We start from the raw sequence: 22,963 nt of genomic DNA on the forward strand, positions 1-22,963 counted from the left end.
AAATAAAGTGAAAATAGTATATCAGCATGTGTGCAAAGTTGACTATGTCAATTATTGTAAAACATAGGGAGTATATTAAAGAAAAAAAAAATGTCATTTTCGATGGGGTCACTAGCTCAATGCCAGCTTAATAATATCCAATTAAAAAATAGCTTGTACTAGATACAATCTCCCTTTGTTTGTTTTGCCATAAATCAACGCTTTAAAACGTAGTTTAATGTGCCTGCCACCTAAAAAACAAATAAAGAAATGAACAAAATTTCTTCATATTGCTACTATAAATAATTGTCCAAACCAATGCTATCTTTCTAAAATCAGTTACGTCTTACAGGGTATGTAACTCTGATTCAGCATTCAATTGCTAGAGAGAGAAATCTAAAGAGAGAAAGAAAATGGGTGTACAAGAGAAGAGTAAGAAGATTTCAGCAGCTTCAGCTAGAGCTCACACTCGCAAATCTACATCCAACTCTTCATTACCATTCCCATTTTCTTTAGGTTCTTTTTCGATCTCAATTTTACAACTTCGTTATTATAAATGTAGTGTAGGCAAGATTTAATCTTAAGTTTTACACATTTAAAACTCGTAAAGTTTTAGTGACAACTAACCTAATTAACATCCATGTATCGTGTTTCTATTGAATAGGTCACATGTCATTTCTTGCATAAATAAATATTGTAGGTGTTTGTTGTTAAGATTTTGTGAAATTATGGGGTGTGATTTAACTCATTTTAATTAGAACTTTTCAAGCGTAATTTTATTTGGTTTTCTCTGTACTTTGTTGCTGGGATTTCTGTATCATGTTCATGTTATAGTAATTTAATTAGTCGGCTTTGTTGATTTATTTTAATAAGTCTTCATAAGTTAAATATATTAATTTTAGTCTATCAATGTAATAAAAGAGAGAAAAAAAATATAAAAAGTCTACCAATTAGATGCAAATCATGCAGTCCTCTCGATGTGCATTTCTTAGCCTACCAATTAGATGCTAAGATTCAAATTATTTATTTTAGTTTATACTCTGTAATTACGTACGAAGATACGAAAAGCAACTAGCTTGATATTATAATTATATTTGTTTGATCTAGAAATTCTTGATTATTGCCGACATATAACCAAGATTGACGAATGGATGCTCTGTTTTATCTTATTTTTTAAATATTTATATACAAAGTATGTACCTATGAAATGTATTAAAATGTATATTTCAAATTCTTACATACAACGGAGCATAAATATTATCTTAGAGGCATTTTTAGATGAGAATGAACTTTATGTATTTGAAGCTCCTCAGTTAATATATGAATTGTTTCCTAATAAAGTTGATTGTATAAAATTAATTGGTACTTAATAATTTGAATTTGATCAATTTGGTTGTGGTATTACATGTAACATGTGATGAGCTTGTTAGACCTGGCCTACAATCCTCCGTATAATCCTACTGTGCTAGTTTGTCTTTTTGGCGACACTTAACACGTTGAATGGTTTACATGCCCAACATGGGAGCTACCTCCTCTGTTTAGAAATACACGTACAATCTTTGTTTTATAGTGACGTTTTGTCTTAATTGGTCCGATCTGATTTAAACCGATTCAACTTATATTTTATATTAATATGATTATTGGTAATTAATTTTTGTTAATTGTAAATAAACTCGAACTAGACTAGACTCGGAATTTAATTTTTATTATTGTGACAATATTGACACACATATTTTCAGGTTTGTCTAGCAAAATTCTTGTGGTTGTGATTGTGGTTTGCCTAACATGGGCTGATAGGGCTTTCCGGCCACCGCCACCTAAAGTCTGTGGTACGCCTGGCGGCCCTCCGGTAACAGCACCAAGGATCAAGCTAAGGGATGGAAGATATTTGGCCTACAAAGAATATGGTGTGCCAAAAGATGAAGCAAAACACCATTTTATCTTTATTCATGGCTTTGACTCCTGCAGGCTGCATGCTTTCATTGCCACTGAAGTTTCTCCAGTATGTTACTTACAATATTTTAAATTATTTTTACTTGGTACATCACAACAAATGGTTGATAAATTAATCTAAATATTTTTTAGTGACATATTATTCTAACGTTTGATTATACTATTTTAGGATACTATTGAAAGCTTGGGGTTACATATTGTGGGATTTGATAAACCCGGGTACGGAGAAAGTACCCCGGACCCGAATCGAACACCGAAAAGTCTTGCATTAGACGTAGAAGAGCTCGCTGATCAGCTTGGTTTTGGTCCCAAATTTTACGTGGTAGGCTACTCCATGGGTGGAGAGGCTGTTTGGGGTCTGCTCAAGTACATTCCTCACAGGTATAAAATTTAACATCGTACTTTCACTCTCTTTGTCACTTTGTCATAAACTCATTTTCTTATTAGGTGTCGTATTGATTTATGTCAATTAACGTCACACAATTTTATTATCGAAAAATGTTAAATCTAATTTGGTGCACATTTTTTTTAAAAATGGTTACCTAACTGAAAAATGTCTCATTTAATCATATTCTATTATAAATGTACACAACACGCGTGTTCTAAGATACGTTATTGGTGAAATGCTAAAACAGGTTAGCGGGAGCATCATTAGTTACACCGGTCGTGAACTATTGGTGGTCAAGTTTACCGGCGAATTTGACAAAAGAAGCATATTACTTGCAACTTCCACAAGATCAATGGTCATTAAGAGTGTCACACTATTTACCATGGTTAACTTACTGGTGGCAGACTCAAAAATGGTTCGCACCTTCAAGTGTTATTGCACATAGTAGTGAGGTTTTGTCTCGTCAAGATAGAGAAGTAATGTTCAAATTCGTCAAACCCGAAAATATGGTAATTACTTTTCAATATCTTGAACTTTACTTTGTTTTATTTTATTTCTTAATCATATATTACTAGTATTTAGTGTTTTACGTTACCACAAAAATGTTCTTGTCATGACATATCTAAAAGTTTTATAAGGTTAGTAAACGAATTGTTCAAATTAATTTTGTTTTGGGTCGTATTCACCAATTGTTTGAGTCATTCTTTCTAGAATTTTTGTTTGGGTCAAGTCAGTAGACTTCATATTTTAATATTTTATAAATAATATTTTAAAGTTGTAAATATCAATTAACAGAGGTTTTAGATTTATTTTAGCTATATATGGAGTAATATCTAGGATATATAATTTCCCCTCACTCTTTATATTCATTCATATTTTTTTTCCAAAATACATAGCATTATCTTAAATTCAATAGGGAGTATACATTTTCAATGTTGTTTCGTTCATATTCCACTTGAATTAGTATCTTTTATGAGTAGATTTTACTGCCCATCGTCCTTTCTCTCTTAAACTTATCAATTTTTCATAAGAAAAACTTAAGGCAAAAGTACATATACATTTGTTTTAACACAAAATTGTATATGTAGTTGGTCACATAGTGTGGATGTGGTTACTTGGTCAGAGGTTACTCTGTCAATTAGGGGTTATTCGGTCAGGGGTTACATGGTCAAGGGTTACTCGATCAGTCAGTGTTTACTCGGTCGGTCAGAGGTTATTCAGTCGGTAAGGTTACTCGGTCGACTTGGGGCTACTCGATCGATCAGGGGTTACTCGGTCAATCAGGGATTATTCAGTCAAGGATTATTCGTGTGTTAACCGGCCACACGGTATGGTCATCCAAAAAAAAAAAAAAAACACGCTGTTGTTTTAATCGCAATTTCCATAATTAATATATTAACACCTTAATAGCACGTGTGTTGCACAACACGTAAACCTAATTCAATTTAAACTCTTCTATTTATATTTTTAATTATGTACACTGTTATAACAAATGCACGAAAGAACAAATATTAAATGTAAAATTGCCAAAAAAAAAAACACAAATTTACGTGGTTCACCAACAATGTGTTGGCTACGTCCACGGGCAGGCGAGAGTAATAGTTATATTGATCTTGGGAAAACAGAATACAGATTTAAAACAGATTTGAGACCAATCAGAGAAAACAGATTGATTGTTTCTCAGATTTCTAATGGTAACTCTTTCAGATTGAGAAATACACAAAAGACTCTCAGATTTATGAATAACCACTCAACTTATTCGGTTAGGAGTAACCCTAAGGGGTATATATAACACTCTCTAAAACATAAACTGATCTGAGCCAAAACCCAATTAATAACCACACGATCATGTGACATGTCTTGTAGTAGCGGAACTACACGACCATGTACCATGAACCACATGGCCGTGTATAGAGTACATAATAACACTTACTACACGATCGTGTACAATGGATTACATGATCACGTACCTACTCGATCACTGATTCAAGGCATATTCCTTACATACACCATCAAACTTTTCTATTTTGGTGATAGTATAATGGAAACATAGTCTAATGAAACCTTTTCTAATCCGTCTCCGTCAATGTATAATTTCAAGAAAGACTAATTTTAATACTTTTACTTGACGAAAAATGTATGAACAAGAAAGTATAATGATTAATGAATCACATAAGAATGAAGATTCACAATTTTCTTAAGTCTTCCGTCCTATTATGTGGTGATATTGAGAATTGATGAGATTGAGATTTGAAAGAAACAAGTCAACTAATCTAATTGTTGTCATGGGGTTATGTGTCCATGTTGTGTGATTTATAAAAGCGTCAATATGTTTACATAAACTCTTATAATTTAAGCTAATTGTATAGAGATCTACAATTATATATTACTCCGTACTTCGTAATATATACTCTGTAGTTTCCAAAATGCTAAAAAGACAATTTACTATTTAAAATGTTTGTCAACTTTACTTAAAGTTTTCCTAATCATTCATACTTTGCCACTTTCTTAAGGAGGTAAATTCACTGTTTTGCATAATTCACGAATTTGAATAATTTATTAAATTTTAATAGCTATAAGAAGTCTATAAACACCAATCCTCATATGTTAATGTTAGAATTTTTACTCTTTCATACAAAATATCTAGAGGTGGAAAATAATAAGTCGGATCAATTTTCGTTCATGTTAATTCGGCTCGCTTACAATCAAAACTACTTCTATTAAACAAATTTATGAGTCAATTTGATTCGGGTCAAATTCAGTGTAAGTTATCTAGTTACATGTACAATTTAAGTTAGGATTGAGCATTATATTTAACTAATTAGGTACGTGTTATTTTTGCATTCAATCATGATTCACTTTGTCTTGCATTTCATGTGGCTTAGTTTAATTTACAAATTAGGAAGGTTAGAGAAGAAAGTATAGCAATATTCCAATATTACCTGTCCACCGTCATCATGTCACATATGCAAGAGATATTGAACGGAAAAAAAAACCAAAGTTTTGTGTCATATTAAAAAGAAGCAAGATGTTTTGACAAATGCTTTACATAAAGTTTCTATAAAAGTTATAATGAAATCTGATGACTCATTTTTAGCATATTAATTAGAAAGTAAAAAAGTATTGTTGATGTTTTATGACTTGTATAGTTGTAAGTTGTAACCACTACTTAGGTTTTTCCAATCTTGGATTCTTGATATGTACACATGTAGAGTTTTTGAAAATAACATATATAGTATAACTCGATTTGTCAAATTAGCTCAATTCAAAGTAGACATTAGTATCTATAGTTTATACTACCTCCGTTTTATATTTTTTGTAACATTGAAATATTTTATATCTCATAAATAATACCCTAAAGTTGCAAAAAAAATATGAAACGGAGGTAATACAATTAATGTGATACTCCGCATGTACTAACAAGCATTACGGAGTAGCTAAATAGATACATTAATCACTTTGATACATTTAAGAAGTACTCGTATAGCTCAATGAACATGTATTACATCATTCATCACTAATTATTTTTCTTGCATTTTTGGCTATCAGATTCCAGTAAGGCAGCAGGGAGTACACGAATCGATCCATCGGGACATGATTGTTGGATTTGGAAAATGGGAATTCGATCCAATTCAGTTAGAGAATCCATTCCCAAACAACGAGGGAATGGTTCACCTTTGGCAAGGCGACGAAGATATGCTTGTGCCTGTGATTATGCAACGATACATAGCTCAAGAATTGCCTTGGATTCACTACCATGAGGTATCAGGGTCTGGGCATATGTTCCCTTATGTTGAGGGAATGAGTGATGCTATTGTCAAAGCACAATTATCTGTTGAGAACTAGCTTAGCTAACATCATACATTGATATACAAACTTTATGATTAAATTAGACCAGCATTTAAATTATACTTGCTGATGAATAAAGTTTGTATTAAAGTTTGTAGTGTCTCTTTGTATTAAAGTTTGAAGAGTACTATTTATAAAGATTTAATATAAGATAAGGTTGTGCAGCTACGATCTATCTAAGCCTTTTGTAACTTTTGAATATTTCTTGTTTTTGCTGAAAAAAACAATACAGGTAATGCAACTTAAACATGCTACTTAGGGTACGATATTGTATCAATGAGACCATGAGAGTGTTGCAAGAATTTAACATAAAGACTTCCTTTGGATCCTAATCATCCTATATATATACGAAGTGTTATTACTACTATCTTCGTTAATTTTTATGTGTAACTTTTACTATTTTTGCCTGCTAAATATTATGTGCAACTTTCTATTTTTTTTTCTATTTTTAGTAATAAAAACCCCAAAAATTACATATTTACCTTTACTTAAAAATTCATATTTTTATAATTTTACCTTTATATTACCAATTTTGCAAGTGGGTGGGCCTACTTTCTCTCTCCTATCACTTTAATTACCTTCATTTATTTTCTTAATATTTGCCCCTTAAATTTTGCCTTATAAATCGAAACCTCTCCAAAATTGCACATAAAACTTAACGGATGTAGTATAAAACTTGGGCTTCATATTAAATGAGTCGTAAAGCATCTAAATAAACAAAACTACTGTAAAATAGTTGGACCCAATAATATAATTGTCAGGCCCAAGGAGCACAAGGACTAAGATCTGAAATACTTGCCTAAGTTATGAACTAGTACTAGGCTACTGATACTAGTTTTAAGACTTTTAAGCAGGGTGTTGCATAATAATAGAATATGAGAATATTTGCCGTACCTTTCTCATTGATTAATGATCAATATATATACACAAGTATTGTAGGGCTAATGACTAAGGATACAATAGTAATTTACATACTAAATTACACAAGATTATTTACATAATCTAACACATAAGTTATGTACTAGTAGTCTAGTACTAGTTTAAAGACTTTTAAGCATGATATTGCAGAAGTTATGTACTAGTACTAGTTTTAAGACTTTTTGTTAAGCATGATGTCACACTAACATAAGAACGTTTTCTTAATATTACAAGTTATATTTGTCTATGTAAAACTCCTATAACTTAAAAACATCATAAGAGAATGGGTTTGAGCGTTTAAGTTTGATAAATTAAAAAGTTGAAATGTCATTAGAAGCTAAATCCTCTGTTTACATTTCTCTAACAATGACAAAGAAAGTGCGGAAAATATTGTTATTTGTTTCAACAATTCTTCTGAAGAAAATTATTTAGAAGAAACGAGGGAAGTGGAGCAAGTAGTGCACCATAATGACCGGAACCGTGACTAAAGTTACAAAACATTAAAGCATGTGGGACTGTTTTTTTTCATCAACCGGTTGTTAATAATTGTTATGGTACGAAAAAAGTCAAAATATGATTAATCCATTAGACCATAACTCCATTGGATATACATCTACTCTCTCCATCCTTAATTAACCGTTTTACTTTGTATAATATATTTTTTTTGGGATGGTGTGGGACCCCTATTCTCTTCGGATTTGACAAAAGACTATTATATTATTTTAATGATATAATATGATCTGTTCATTTTTTCACGTTATAAAATGACCATAAGTAGTCTTATAATATCTACAATGTAAATATAAATTTTGAAAATTTTAATCCAAAATAAAATAAATATTTTTAGAGAAATTATAAAATAAGATAAAAATTACATAAATGAAACTAAAAATTTAATAAATAAAAAAATGCTGATAATACTATTTAATATTATAAATAAAGTAATATAATTAATTATTTGGAAAAAATAAAAAATATGTCAATTATAAACTATATAATCATTAAAACATTGTGGTAGTCATATTTCAAATGACTACTGTAAAATTTTCATATTCTCTTAACCTTAGTTTTGCTAAACTTTTTTTGTTCTTAAAAAAAAAAAACAGTCCGAGATTGTATTAATAAAGATCAATGTCCGCCAAAGCCAATAGGCCTTGGGGGAACGGACCAAAGCTTACAAACTCATCACAACCTCTAATATCCCATCTAGCCACAAGATGAGCTAAAGTATTCCCCAAACTAAAGTTATTTTATTGATCTGAAGTTATTTTGCTAAAACTTTTTATTATTGATCTTAAAATATTTTTGATGAACTAAACTAATTTTTTAATTGAAATTATTTTTCCTAAATATTTATCATTTTAAGATGAAGAGAAGAGGTTTACTAGAAAAACGTGTAACACCCCCAAATCTCCCTCTACGGAATATGTAGAAAATACGTATAAATACCGTAGAGATAGACTGGGGCGTATAACCGCCGCGTGATAACGCAAGGCTTATACTTTAAAATACTTTTGCAGCGGAAATTCTTTATTCTTGTTAATAAAACTTTAAATAAAACTTGTTCATAATTTGTGACACAAAAACGACTCCAACTTTCCCTAAGCTGGGTGAAATTCCCGTGGACTCTCGTATGCATCAATCAACTTCCACCTGAAACATTCACCTGCTTACCATAAATGGTAAACAGGGCAAAGCCAAAACAAAAGCACGTATTAGCAAATTATGCTAAGTAGATTATGTGTAAGATAAGTAAAACATAATTTAAATCATTTAGATTTAATTCATAAGAATTCCAATGCCGTACTCAAGTAAGAGTTTTTCCAATTCAATTATTTCAAGACAAATTTAAAAACTCAATCGATTACGTTCCAAAACCAATTCCTCACTAAATGTGCACACCCCCCAAGTGGTTTACTTTATGAAAAAAGGCCAATCTTGAGGAAAGGCTAGGTCATGCAAAGTCCATAGCCTCTCTAATCCATTCCCTAAGTGGGATTCGTAACCATATTGATTGATTGCTTAAAAGCACCTTTTAAAAAAAATCCGTTATACTTGGACATCAATAAACTTGTAAATCATTTTTAATCCAATCCTTTTAATAATTTTAATCGCAATTCAAAGCCTCTTTGATTAACCAAAATCATTAATTTCAAACTATCATAAAACACAATTTCATATAGTAAAACATAATTTCATACGGCACATAATTTCATAAGAACTATATTAAAACATAATTTCATAGTCAACTTTCGAAGGTATCAAACCACATAACGTACCTTAATTCCGAATATCAATCAACACTTCGCACTTTCAAAGTCAATCACGAATACACCTTGCAATTAACATAACCATACGGTTATCACAATATCTTTAGACATAAACCCAAATCTAATGTGCATGGACTATAAAATTATCTTAAAAATAATACTTTAATATAAAATTATAACTGTGAAATAGGTAATTATATTTTAGAAAACTAACCATGAAGAAAATAAAGGAATAGGATTAAAGGAAATTGAATTTGCGTTGGAAAGGATAGGCAGAACTTGCAGAGGTCATAACTCCTTTGATATAACTCCGAATTGGATGATTCTTGAGCCTAACCTCAAGGAATTTTTGAGAGAAATAATTTTCTGTGAAATAGAAAAATCCAAAAACTGATCAGAAGTGTCCGAAAATTGACTCCAAAGATATACGGGCAGGTTTTCTTTTAGAAAAGAGGAAAAGAAAAATAGGAAAAGTTTGAGGGAAAAGAAGAGTAAAAGAAAAGAAGGGAATTTAGTTTTTGGTGTGAAGAATATGAGAGTTATGAGGGGGTATTTATAGGTGTTTAGGTGATGAGTTTATAGAAATTTAGGGTTGTATAATTTATGGAAATTTTAAAAAATAAAAATTAGGGTTTTGTGAATGAATGGAAGGATATTAGATTTTATTTGGTCATGAAATATTATTTAGTAGGTTTTGAGCTTGGAGTGCAAGTATAGAATAAGATCAAGAGATTTTAGATTTAAGAATAGAAATAAGGAATTTTAAAGGATTTTTATTTTTAATAAAATAAATTAAAACCATTTAGAAAATTCATGAGTGGCCAAAAATATTGACATATAATAATTAATTAAATCAGATTTTTATTGTATAAAATCCGAAAATTAATATATTTCATGAAAATAATTAATTTAGAAAAATATTAAAACAATTTAGATTTTTATTCTATGAAAACCGAAAATACATTTTAATTAATCTACCGAATTAATATAATTTCGGTTTAGCTATTTAAATTTTGAGAAATCAAAAATACTATTTATAACATAAGTATAAAATAGTTTCATTTATTAGAAATTTAATTAGTTTTGTAAAATAATGATTTAGGCGCCAAAATTTAAATATCATTTTGGCTCCAAAACTAAAATACTCTTTAGAAAATAATTAATTTAGAAAAATACGTCAAAATACGAGACTAAAATACCTTTAAAAAATACGGGTATTACAAAACGAGGCAAAATAAAATGGGGATTCAATTGAAATTTTGTTAATTAAAAATGAATAAGTGAATTAAATTAGTACATAATAAGCCTAAAATTTCTATAGTGGTTATTTGAACTATGACTACCATAATATTTTAATATTTAATGATTATGTATAATAATATATCAAAATAGAATAATTTAATTTAATCTATATAATATATCTTTGGTTGTTATTGAGTTACCCAAAAAAAAATCAAAAAATTTATTGGCATTATAGATATTAGAAAATTAATTGTGACAGTTTTAAAGTGTAAAAAAAATGGATCGCTTATTGTTAGAGCTGCAGCGGAATTTGGTCTTCTAATAGTTATAAAATAATATTAATATAACACCTTTCACAAAATGCAAATTATAGGAATGAGACAAAATAACCAATATGAAGTAACAAAATATAAATTAAGAAATAAAATTCATATTAACTTTGAATAATGTGAATTACTGATGATTTGCATTTTGTGAAAGGTGTTATATTAATATTATTTTATAACTATTAGAAGACCAAATTTCGCTGCAGCTCTAACAATTGGTACTAGAGCCAACGTCTAAATTTTGAGTGGTAAAATTCAATTTAGTGTAAAATGGCTTCTACTAGTGGAAATGTCAAAGTAGGCAAATATGAAATTGAAAAATTTAATGGAAAAAATAATTTTTCCTATTGGAGGATGCAAATGAAAAATTTGCTTATTTCACAAAAATTGCATAGGGGATTATTAGGGAAAGAGAAAATGTCGGCTGATATGAAGGATTAGGATTGGGAAGAATTAGATCTTGAGGCGCGGGCTGCTATAATCTTATGCCTTAAGAGGGGTGTTGCTTTCTTGGTAAATGAAGAAGCAACAGTAGCAGGCGTTTGGGCAAAGTTAGAGAGTAATTTCATGACGAAGACTCTAACTAACAGGATCTATTTAAAATCCAAATTGTATACGTGCAAGATGGAGGAAGACACCTCAATCCGGGATTATGTCAATAAGTTTGATAGGATCATATCAAACTTAAAGGACATAGATGTGAAGATTGATGATGAGGACCAGGCATTAATTTTATTACTTTCATTACCAAAGTCCTACGAGAACCTAGTACAAACATTGATGCTGGTGGGTGATACTCTAACCATGGATGAGACGAGGGCATCACTTTTAGCGGATGATCTACGTAAGGTTGCTACAAGTGTAATGTCATCTTCAAGTGGAAGAGATTACAAGGATCAAGCACAAGGATTGTTTGCAACTAGAGGAAGGACAAATGAAAGAGGAAAAGGTAAGCGTGGAATATCTAGGCCAAAATCTAGACCTCACGCGGAAAAGACATGCTTTAAATGTGGTGAAACTGGACACTTTAAAGCAAATTGCCCAAATAAGAGGTTAGTATTCAAGAATCAGAATAATAACAACCCAAAAGAAAAACAAGAAGCAAGTTATGTCTCAAATGGCGAGGAAGATTGTTACTCTATAACTGAAGAATCTCATGAGATCTCCTGTAAGTGGATGCTTGACTCAGGAGCCTCTCACCATATGTGCCCAAATAGGAAGTGGTTTACTACTTATGAAAGCACAAATGGGGGCACAGTTTTAATGGGCAATGATCATGCTTGTAAAACTGTGGTGCTAGGTACAATTAGAATCAAGATGCATGATGGAGTTGTGAGAACCTTGAAGGATGTGAGACATATTCCGAGAGATTATGTGTTCTCTTTGCTTATTAAACTTTTTATATACTTATTATTATTTATTGATGAATATTGCTACTAACATTTGTTAGATTGGGATTTGGTTTGAATAAGGGCCTTCAATGGTTCCAAGTTGTAATACTTAATTTGGTTTCAGTTTTTGGAGTTTTGAATTGGTTTGGTCATTTTTATTTCATCTACGGTTTTGAGACTTAAAGGTTTTCAGGGATGAAGTTTTAATCACAAGTTTTAAAATAAAGTTTCCGCTGTCTTTGATACTTGCCTTAGCCGTTTTCACGGTGGCGGTAATATCTTGGATATTTCCTATTTCGTATTTTTAAATTGAGGAAAACAGGTTTTATACGGTAGCAGATTTCAAGGGTGTTACACTCTTTCCCCTGTTTCACTCTTTTTCATGAAATCCTTCTGTAACACCCTGGAAATTCCCTACCATATAAAACCTGTTTTCCTCAATTTAAGAATACGAAATAGGAAATACCCAAGATATTACCGCCACCATGATAACGGCTAAGGCAAATGTCAAAGATACACAGCGGAAAATTTATTCCAAAACATGTAATAATATTTTAAAACTCCTTGACTCCAACCAAAAGTCAAACCAATTTAAAATAATCACCCAAACCAAACGAAGTGAAATCTTCAAAACCAAATCAATTACAAGTTGGAAACATTAATGGCCCTTATTCAAACCAATCCCAATTCTAAGAAAACGTTAGTAGAATTATTCAATAACAAGTATCGATAAATAAATGATAATGAAGTAAAGAGAACAATTAATCTCTCTGCGCACGATCCCCATCATGAAATCATGCTTCACTTGAAATCAACTTCTCTTAACTTGTCCCCACTATTCACCATAATTAAATGGGTCGTCGTAGGGCCAAGGCAAAGACAAGGCCAACACACACAACAAAGCACGTAATCAGAAAAGCTGAGTACATAAGCGTAATAGAATATACACTAGCATCATACAATCCTAACAAGATCGCACACACTTTAAAATAATAGCCTTGTACTTCACACACATCATACAATATCAATTAACCATTTTAATTAATTAAGTTGCAGTTCAACTGCGGGGTAGTTTAGGCATCGAACGGGTAAATAATTTTAATTGAAGAGTACGTAAACTTAATTTCTATAAATATCAACTCGGGAGCCAGTCGAGGATCTGTGGTTTCCACTTTGAAGGTGGCGGGTGACACCCCAGCGCGTACGCAAAATAAGAAAGTACGGCGTCCCATAATTCCCATAAAGAAGCTGTAATAACATAACTTCTCCCAATGTTCATTACTCAAGGTGTATACGTTCCAAGAGTTATGATGCGTATCCTCTTTCACTTTCGTTATTTACAATTTAAGACTTTGTGGTGATGGCTCACAATCACATTACTAGTCACAACACAACCAATTCACATAGTCATACAACTCATTTATTATCTTAAATAATTAGTGGTCAAACATCAAACTTTGATTAATGGTGAACCCTTTTTTAAATAATAAAGTTGGCCCATTGTGGCTTTAAAAGTCCGTAGACATTATATTTATAAACAACATTAATGATCAATAATCAATGGCTCCATAATTTATTTCAATAATGTTTTCCGCATCAATGATTCAATACTTTCAATAGTATGTACACCAGTGGCGGACCTAGGAATTTTCGTCCGGTGAGTCAAAATTGATAATAAAACATGTAATAAATATTTTTTTACCAAACAATCAAATAATAATACTAAAAATACAACCAAATATTCAAAAAGTATAAAATACAACCAAATGTTCAAATAAATTTATTTTTGGGTAGACTAGTGAGTGATATGACTCACCAGGACAACATCCAAATCCGCCTGTGGGTGTGTATTAGCCCGTAAGCTATGAACCAAAATTTATTAAATAAGCCGTGAAATTTAAATGAAAACTATGAACTTACATTTATTAATATATAATCCATGAAAATTAAAAAGAAAAAAAAACACATGGTGAAGACACTTCACGTTGAAAAGCCTGAACTTCCAATGATTAGTCCTTTTCAAATGTGAAAGCTTTCTAAATCTAAATTTTAAGCTTTTCCTCCCATACTTGAAGCATTATCCTGCTTCCCTCCCTTATAACCAACCAAACCCTTATTAGCTTTTCCAAAGCTGGCCGTGTATCCCCATCAAGGCCATCAACCTTCCTATTCCAACGCTTCTATAATTCCCCATCAAGGTTATGACACTAGACCTCACCTACATCCGGGGCTCAATGCTGGCAGCCATCCTTTTGAGTCCTCCAAGACTCATCTTGCCCCCAAAACATCTACTTCCATTTCCGTCAGTTTCGTAACCCGGTCTAACGCCGATAGGGTTCTTCTCTTTACAGAAGCACGAGAGGAGCGCTTTCATGACTGTCTTCCTCTTTTTCTTTCATTGTGACTACTGGCATCTTGGACCGTCCGAAAGGGTGATGGTTTTTTTTTTAAAATAAATTGAATTTTTTTTTTTGCCTCACTGGTGAGTCATTTGACTCACCATGACATTAACTAGGTCTGCCAATGATGTACACACGTACATAATTCAACAATAATGATTTCCAATCTTTAATCATGCTCAACGACATTTAAATAATATTCTTGAACCACTTTAACAATTCGTTTCCAATAATTCAATATAATTAAACATACTAGTTTAATTAATCATGCTTCATAAATATGTATCAATTAATCATGGTTCCAAGAATAGTTCATTTCATATCATTCAAGGAAATGATATAATCATTCAATCATGCTTTTAGCCAAGCAATTTCACAATCAAGAATTGTTCACCTAGCATGATACTAAGTTCCAATGATCATAATTGACATCCTAGCATGCTACTACATGCCCAACAATAATTCTACTACGCGTACGTACCTTGTATAGTACCGAAAATTTGCCACTATTGCATGAAATCTACGAAATCAAACTCTCCTACACACAAGATGATCAAAGAGTGTCATTACCCATTTAATATAAATTTCCAGCAACATTTACAAGCTTTAAAACCATTTTAAACCCCTTAAAACAAGCTAAAATTTAGTGATTAATACTCTATTTTAATCCCTCTGTAATGGGTAGTCAAAAATCATATTTAAATCATCAATCTAGGCTTTATAAGAAAATTACAGTAATATTATACTAATCAAAACTTGCTGTAAATACTTCAAAAACATCAATTTTACATCCATTAATCATCAATAATTATTTCCCAATCAATATCATTAATTTCCCAAAACCTATGGTTTCAAAATTGGGGATTTTTATTTCAAGAACAATAATCTCAAAACTACTGCATCACACTACTTCAAAATCATCAACAAATAATTGCCTAACATCAAATAATCATTAGATTAAGGTTTTAAATAAAAAAGAATAAAAAAAAAATTCCAGAAAAATTGAGAGGGGGAAAGGAGGTGGCAGCCGGCAGCAGCCACGACTGGTGGCGCCGCTGCTGATGTACCGCCGACGACTGGTGGCAGCTGCTGCCAGCCGGCGGTCCTCCCCCTTTTTTCTTTTTTTTTTATAAAATAAATAAATAAATGAATAAATAAATAAATAAATACAATAAATGAAATAACATACGTAAAACTAGAGAGGAAAATTAGAGAGAAGGAAGAGAGAGAGTACCTTTTCACATTTACGGTGTGTTTGGATTGAAGGAAATGGAGAGAAAGGAAAGGAAGAAAGATGGAGGGATGGGGAATCTTTTATTTGGATAACAAATGGGGAAGGAAAGGAATTGGAAGGAAAGGAATTGGAGGGATTAAATTGTAGGAAATTAATCCCTCCAACAATGGAGAGATTTGAAAGGAAAACTCACCATTCTTCCTTCCCCTCCCTTTCCCTCCCCTCCTCTTCTCCTCCCTCCCCTTCTTTTCCTTCCCCTTTCTTTATCCAAACACACTGTTAGGGAAATTTGTGGGTTTTTCATGCCCATAAGGTGGGTATTTATAGCTTTCCCTTTTCCTAAACCTAACCTCCTTACAAAACCTTTTGGGCGTCATAAAATAAGACTCCTAACCCAATTTTTAAACTTCCTTTTTGTTTCAAAACATCCCCAACACATTATTTTCTAAATAGTGTTTTTCAATAAATAAAATTCATGGAAATTAACAATTAATGGATTATAAATATATTAAAATATTATTTTAAATAATAAAATAATTATTATAAATACATAGCTTTGTGTATAAAAATACAGGGTATTACATCTTCACTCTTTATCAACTTTTTCTTCCCAAAATGCATTGAATTGCTTCCCAAATCACCTCAAAGTCCTTCAAGAATTGCTACCCGATGCTCCAAAACCTACAAAATCAACAAAAGAGGATTAAAAGCTAAAAATTAAACCAAAAATACTGAAAGAAAACTAAGAAATGATAAAATGAGTGAGAAGACTCGGGTTGCCTCTCGAGAAGCGCTTTTTTAAGGTCATTAGCTTGACCATGTTATGAATCAATCATGGAGGTGGCTTAGGCTCCATAGCATCGAGCCTCAAACTTCCTATCAACCCAACCATATCATTGCTAAAGTAGCGCTTCAATCTATGACCATTGGCCATGAACTTTCTCTCTCCGATGTCCAACTCAAATTAACCATAAGGAGTAACCTTGGAAATGGTGAATGGACCCGACCGTTTGGATTTTAACTTCCGGGGGAACAAACGAAGCCTTGAGTTGAATAAAAGAACCTTGTCTCCAACCTTGAAGCTTTTGTTCCGGATGTGTTGGTCATGCCATTTCTTGGTTCTCTCCTTATACAACCTAGAGCTCCCATAAGCATCAAATCGAAGTTCTTCAAGTTCATTCAACTTCAACAACCTTTTTTGACAGGATAAAGTCATATCACCTAATCAAAAGTAAATAACCTAAGTCCTCTAACTAAAATAGATAGGGAAGTAGGGTCAAATCCACAGGGAAACAGGTCTTCTTACTCTAATTAATAATTGTAATCTAAACTATTAACAATAAGAAATATATATATATGATTTGAGAATTAATCTAATGATTAAAACTAAACTAAACGAGTAATTATATAAAGCGATTAAATATAGGTGAATATCAATAAATAAAAAGCCTAGGGCATAGGTCACCATTGAATAATACTCCGGGATAACAAATAACAATTAATCATCAATGCAATAATTAATCAGATTATAAAGGGCTTTCGCTACGTATATACTCAATACTACCTATTGACACTAGCCTAAATATCAAATCTCATCTCTCGAATCTCGACTCAATATTGCGTCACTCATACAATTAAGCTTGCGCAAATCTAATTGCATAGCATGATAACAATCAATAGGAAATTAATCAAGAACATTAACAATTAACAATAATAAATCATTCCTTCATATTATTCTTGGATCCCCAAAACCCTAGATATTAAACTACTCAGACATAATTAAATCTAAACTAATCAAAGCAATTAAACAAGACATAATTAAATAAGCAAAATAATTTACGGTTAATAAAAGAGAAATAATGCTGAAAAGATTAAAGCTTTAAATTGCATAAAACAAGAATAAAACTGAAGTTGAGAAAAAACTAAGAAAAGAGATCTAAAAACTAATACTAAACGTAAAATAATAATGACTAGCCATCCTTAAAAGAATAACAAAAAGAATATTTATACTTAAAACGAAATCCTAAGCAAAGTGAACCTTCCTAAAACGAAGCGCTGAAATAAAGAGAGTCTGGCAATCTCGCCCGATCGGGCCCAATGCAGGGACGCGCCTGCTGGGCCGCCTCTTCCTTTCTTCTCTAGACTTTTCCTTGCTTGCTTATTTTGCTTGGACCTTAGTGGATAGCCCAAATCTTCTTCTATTGATCCGCAAATGCAAGATACCCGAACTCTTCATAATTAAGCCCTTAATCACCGATCTCGAAAAATTTCACACGGTCCTGGGCTTCAATAATTGGTCATATAATATCAGGAGTTCCGTAGTGACTTGATAAGCTCGTGAATCGCCATAAAATTCGTCAATTCCTATAAAATAATGTCAACTCTACAAAACACTCGGGAAACACATATTAGTAATAAAAATGGCTCCGTGGAGCCCAAATAAGTACAAACACGACCTCGGGACGGGGGATAAAATACTATATAATATGTTCTTTAGGACAGTTCTTACAACTGTATCTAGTTTTCTTATGCCCAGGAAATCTCCAGGTGGATATGTACCATTTGATCCCGAAGTAGAACGTACATTCCTCAAGCGTGAGAACTTTTTCAGACAATTGCAAGAAAGTTCCTGAGGTACTCTACCTTTGGAACCCACATCTCATTCAAGCGAAGGCAATTCATCAATAATGACGTCGAACGACAATACTCCACCACCTCCACCTCCACAATCGAGGAGGCTTTGCGAATATTCGTAACCTTCGATGGCCGTGCTCCCACAAGTAGTTACTCCACCCGGCCTCGAAGGAGTAGAATTTGAGATTAAACCCCAGCTCATAAGTATGATCGAGAGGAAACAATTTGGCGGAACCAAGAACGAAGATCCTAACAGTCATTACCAGGATTTATGTCAATATTGTAGTACTATTAGACCGAACGGGGTAACTCAAGACCAAATCAGGGAGATTCTCTTTCCTTTTTCTTTGAATGGTAAAGCTAAATTATGGTTTAACGGTCTTGATAGAGTCGCTAAAAATATAACTGACTGGAATTCCTTGCTTTGGCCTTTTATAAGAAATATTATCCTCCTGAGAAAACTGCTATTATACGTAGTGCTATGTTGAATTTTTCGCAGGAATTTGACGAGACCCTGTACAAGGCTTGGGAAAGATTCAAGGATTTGCAAAGGGAATGTCCCCATCATGGAATCCCCAAGTGACAGTTGTTGGAGACCTTTTACAACGGTCTTGGAAACAATTCGAGCATGATCTTAGACTCTGCAGCAAACGGAAGATTTATGAGTTTGGACAAAAACGTTGCTAGTAATGTTGTCAAAGTGATGGCTATACAAAATTCTCAATAAGGGAATGTGAGAGGTTATGCCAACAAGGGGAAACATAGCGTTGACGCTATAACTCATTTGCAGGCTTAACTAAGCGCTCTTACTCAAAAATTAGACAACTTTACTATTCCTAATTCATCTTCTATTGCTAATGTTTCTGCTGTTAATAATGATACTAACGCCATTGATTTTTGTGACACTTGTGGTATTGTAGGACATTGGGCACAAGATTGTAGTTGTTCTATGGAGCAAGTAATGCTTTTCAAGCCTACCAACAAAATACTCAAAATAATCCTTACTCCAACACCTATAATCCTGGTTTGCAAAACCATCCCAATTTGTCCTACAGGAGTACTAATGTGCTAAATCCTCAAAATCCTCCACCACAACCACATACTCCACAACCTCCACAACAGCAGAGATACTATCAACCCCCTAACCAAAGGCCTCCACCACAGGCAGCACCTCCTACTGATCCGGCTATTTTTGAAATTAAAAATATGCTTTTATCTATGAAAAAGCAATTACAGAGTACGGATGCACAAATTGATTCTTTGGTTGCTCATAATAAAATTTTGGATAATCAAACTGCACAGATTTCCTCTTCATTGCAAAGGCGACAGCTATGAGTACTTCCGGCGCAACCGGAAAAGCCTGAGCATGCAAATGCAATCACCCTGCGGAGTGGAGAAAAATATGATGGACCTCCTATGCCTACAGATAATAATCCTGCAGGGTCGGATAATGAAAGCTCAAATCAGGTTAAGGATAAGGAGTCCCAGCAAGCAGAAGGCCAGCAGGAGCAGGACAAGGAAAAAGAGCCAAAAGATATTAACTGTGATCCTCATCAGGTTAAGTTGCCTTTTCCCAATAGGCAACTCAAGAGTAAGCTAGACAAACAGTTTAATAAATTTTTGGAAGTTGTTAAAAATTTGCAAGTAATTGTTCCTTTTAAAGATTTAATTACACAAGTGCCTGCTTATGATAAATTCATGAAAGATATCTTGACTAGGAAAAGGGCTTTTAGTGAAGTAGAAACTGTTGCTTTTACTGAAGAATGTAGTGCTTTATTGCAAAATAAATCACCACCTAAACTAAAAGATCCCGGTAGTTTTTCTATCCCTTGTCATATAGGTAACTTATTTATTGATAAAGCTTTGTGTGATTTAGGTGCTAGCGTTAGCGTTATGCCTTTGTCTGTATGCTCTAAACTTAATATGGGTGACTTAAAAATTACCAACATCACTTTGCAAATGGCCGATCGTTATGTGAAATATCCCTTAGGTATATTAGAGGATGTACCTATTAGAGTTGGTAAATTTTTCATCCCTGTGGATTTTGTTGTTCTTGATATGCGGGAAGATAATCGGATACCTATTATTTTAGGTAGACCATTTTTAAATACTGCAGGAGCAATAATTGATGTTAAAAATGGAAAATTAACTTTATCTGTAGGTAATGACAAAGTCACTTTTAACCTGAATAGGACCCTAAAAAGTCCTATGATTGAGGAACACTGTTATTATATTGATTTGGTTGATGAAATCCATGAGACTAATACGCCCCAAGCTCTCGATAGAGATCCCTTGGAAGCGGTGCTTTGTTGTTCTTATTTCACAGATGACATGGACGCGTTAGATGCTGAGTTGGATGAATTGGAGAGAGCTCTAGTAGGTGAAGAGCTTAGCCTGGATGAGAGTAAGAGGGTAAAAAGGTTAGTTCGGAGTACATGCATGTTGAGGTAAAGAAACCCGAACTTAAGCTTTTACCTTCTCACCTGAATTATGTATTTTTAGATGAGCAGGAATTACACCCCATGATTGTTAGTACTACACTCGATAAAAGCCAACTTTCCCAACTTTTGGATGTTTTAAAAATGCATAAAAAGGCTATCGGGTATAGTATTGATGATCTCAAGGGTATTAGCCCTGACTTTTGCATGCACAAGATACACTTAGAAGAGAATCATAAGCCCTGTATTCAACCCCAGAGAAGGTTGAATCCCAACATGCAAGAAGTGGTAAAGAAGGAGGTAATGAAATTACTTGATGCAGGTATAATCTATCTTATCTCTGATTCTAAGTGGGTAAGTCCTGTACAAGTAGTTCCTGAAAAAGGTGGGATGAATGTGGTAAAAATGATAAGAATGAATTAATTCCCACAAGAACTGTGACTGGGTGGCGTATGTGTATTGATTATCGTAGATTAAATTTAGCCACTAAAGAAGATCACTTTCCTCTCCCTTTTATTGATCGAATGTTGGAAAGGCTAGCAAATCATAAATATTTTTGTTACTTGGATGGTTATTTCGGATTTTTCCAAATTCCTTTCTACCCTGAGGACCAAGAAAAGACCACCTTTACTTGTCCCTATGGTACATTTGCATATCGTAGGATGCCCTTTGGGTTATGTAATGCGCCTGCTACTTTTCAATGCTGCATGACGATCATCTTTTCTGATTTCATAGAGTCTATTATGGAAGTTTTTATGGATGATTTTAGTGTCTATGGTACTACTTTTGATGCATGCTTTACTTATCTCACTAAAATTTTGAAAAGATGTGAAGAGTGTAATTTGGTTTTAAATTGGGAGAAGTGTCACTTTATGGTGATGGAAGGGGTTGTGTTGGGCCACATTGTATCTGATAAGGGCATACAAGTAGATAAAGCTAAAGTGCAGTGATTGAGCAATTACCCCCACCGGTTAACGTTAAAGGGGTAAGGAGTTTCCATGGTCATGCGGGGTTTTATCGTCGCTTTGTTAAGGATTTTTCTAAAATTTCTAAACCACTAACTAGCCTCTTACTCAAAGATGCCTCATTTAATTTTACTGACAAGTGCCTTGAGTCTTTCAACGGGATTAAGCAGGCTTTAATTACGGCACCGATTATATGTGCACCAGATTAGGATCTCCCGTTCAAAATTATGTGTGATGCTAGTGATTTTGCAGTAGGAGCCGTGCTTGGACAAAGAAAGAACAAGGTTTTGCACGCTATTAATTATGCGAGCAAGACCTTGGATGAAGCTCAAGTCAACTACGCTACCATGAAAAAGGACATTGAAATATCTAATTTCGAAGACGGATGCTAAGCCTAGGCTTATTCGTTGGGTACTACTTCTCCAGGAATTTGATATCGAGATTAAAGATAAGAAGGGAGAGGAACACGTAGTTGTGGATCACTTGTCAAGGATCAGGTATGATGAGGGTAAGGATTCCATGCCTATTGATGATTCCTTTCCTGATGACCATCTTCTTTCAGCCACAAAACAACATCCATGGTATGCTGATTATGCTAATTATTTAGTGGGTGGTGTTTTACCATCTGATATGTCCTACCAATAGAAAAAGAGGTTTTTATATGATGTGAAACATTCTTTTTGGGAAGACCCTTATCTATTTCGTGAGTGTGCAGATGGACTTTATCGCAGATGTGTTCCCGAATGGGAAGTACATGGAATTTTATCCAGGTGTCAAACCTCACCCTATGGAGGACATCATGGCCCTACAAAGACTGTAGCAAAGGTTAATGAGTCGGGTTTCTTTTGGCCTACTATGTTTAAAGATGCTTAGTCTTTTGTTTTATCTTGTGATTCTTGTCAGAGGACCGGTAACATTTCACGGCGACACGAGATGCCTCAAACAGGTATTTTAGAAGTAGAGATTTTTTATGTTTG

The 22,963-nt window shown here is 33.2% G+C and overlaps 1 pseudogene; it reads left to right on the top strand.

Moving 5' to 3' along the window:
* The first annotated feature begins 216 nt into the window (after positions 1-216).
* The window catches only part of LOC110729345, a 112,498-nt pseudogene continuing 89,751 nt past the window's right edge, over positions 217-22,963 (top strand).

This window comes from Chenopodium quinoa, unplaced genomic scaffold (assembly GCF_001683475.1).
Source record: "Chenopodium quinoa cultivar QQ74 unplaced genomic scaffold, ASM168347v1, whole genome shotgun sequence".
NCBI classification, from domain to species: Eukaryota; Viridiplantae; Streptophyta; class Magnoliopsida; order Caryophyllales; family Amaranthaceae; genus Chenopodium; species Chenopodium quinoa.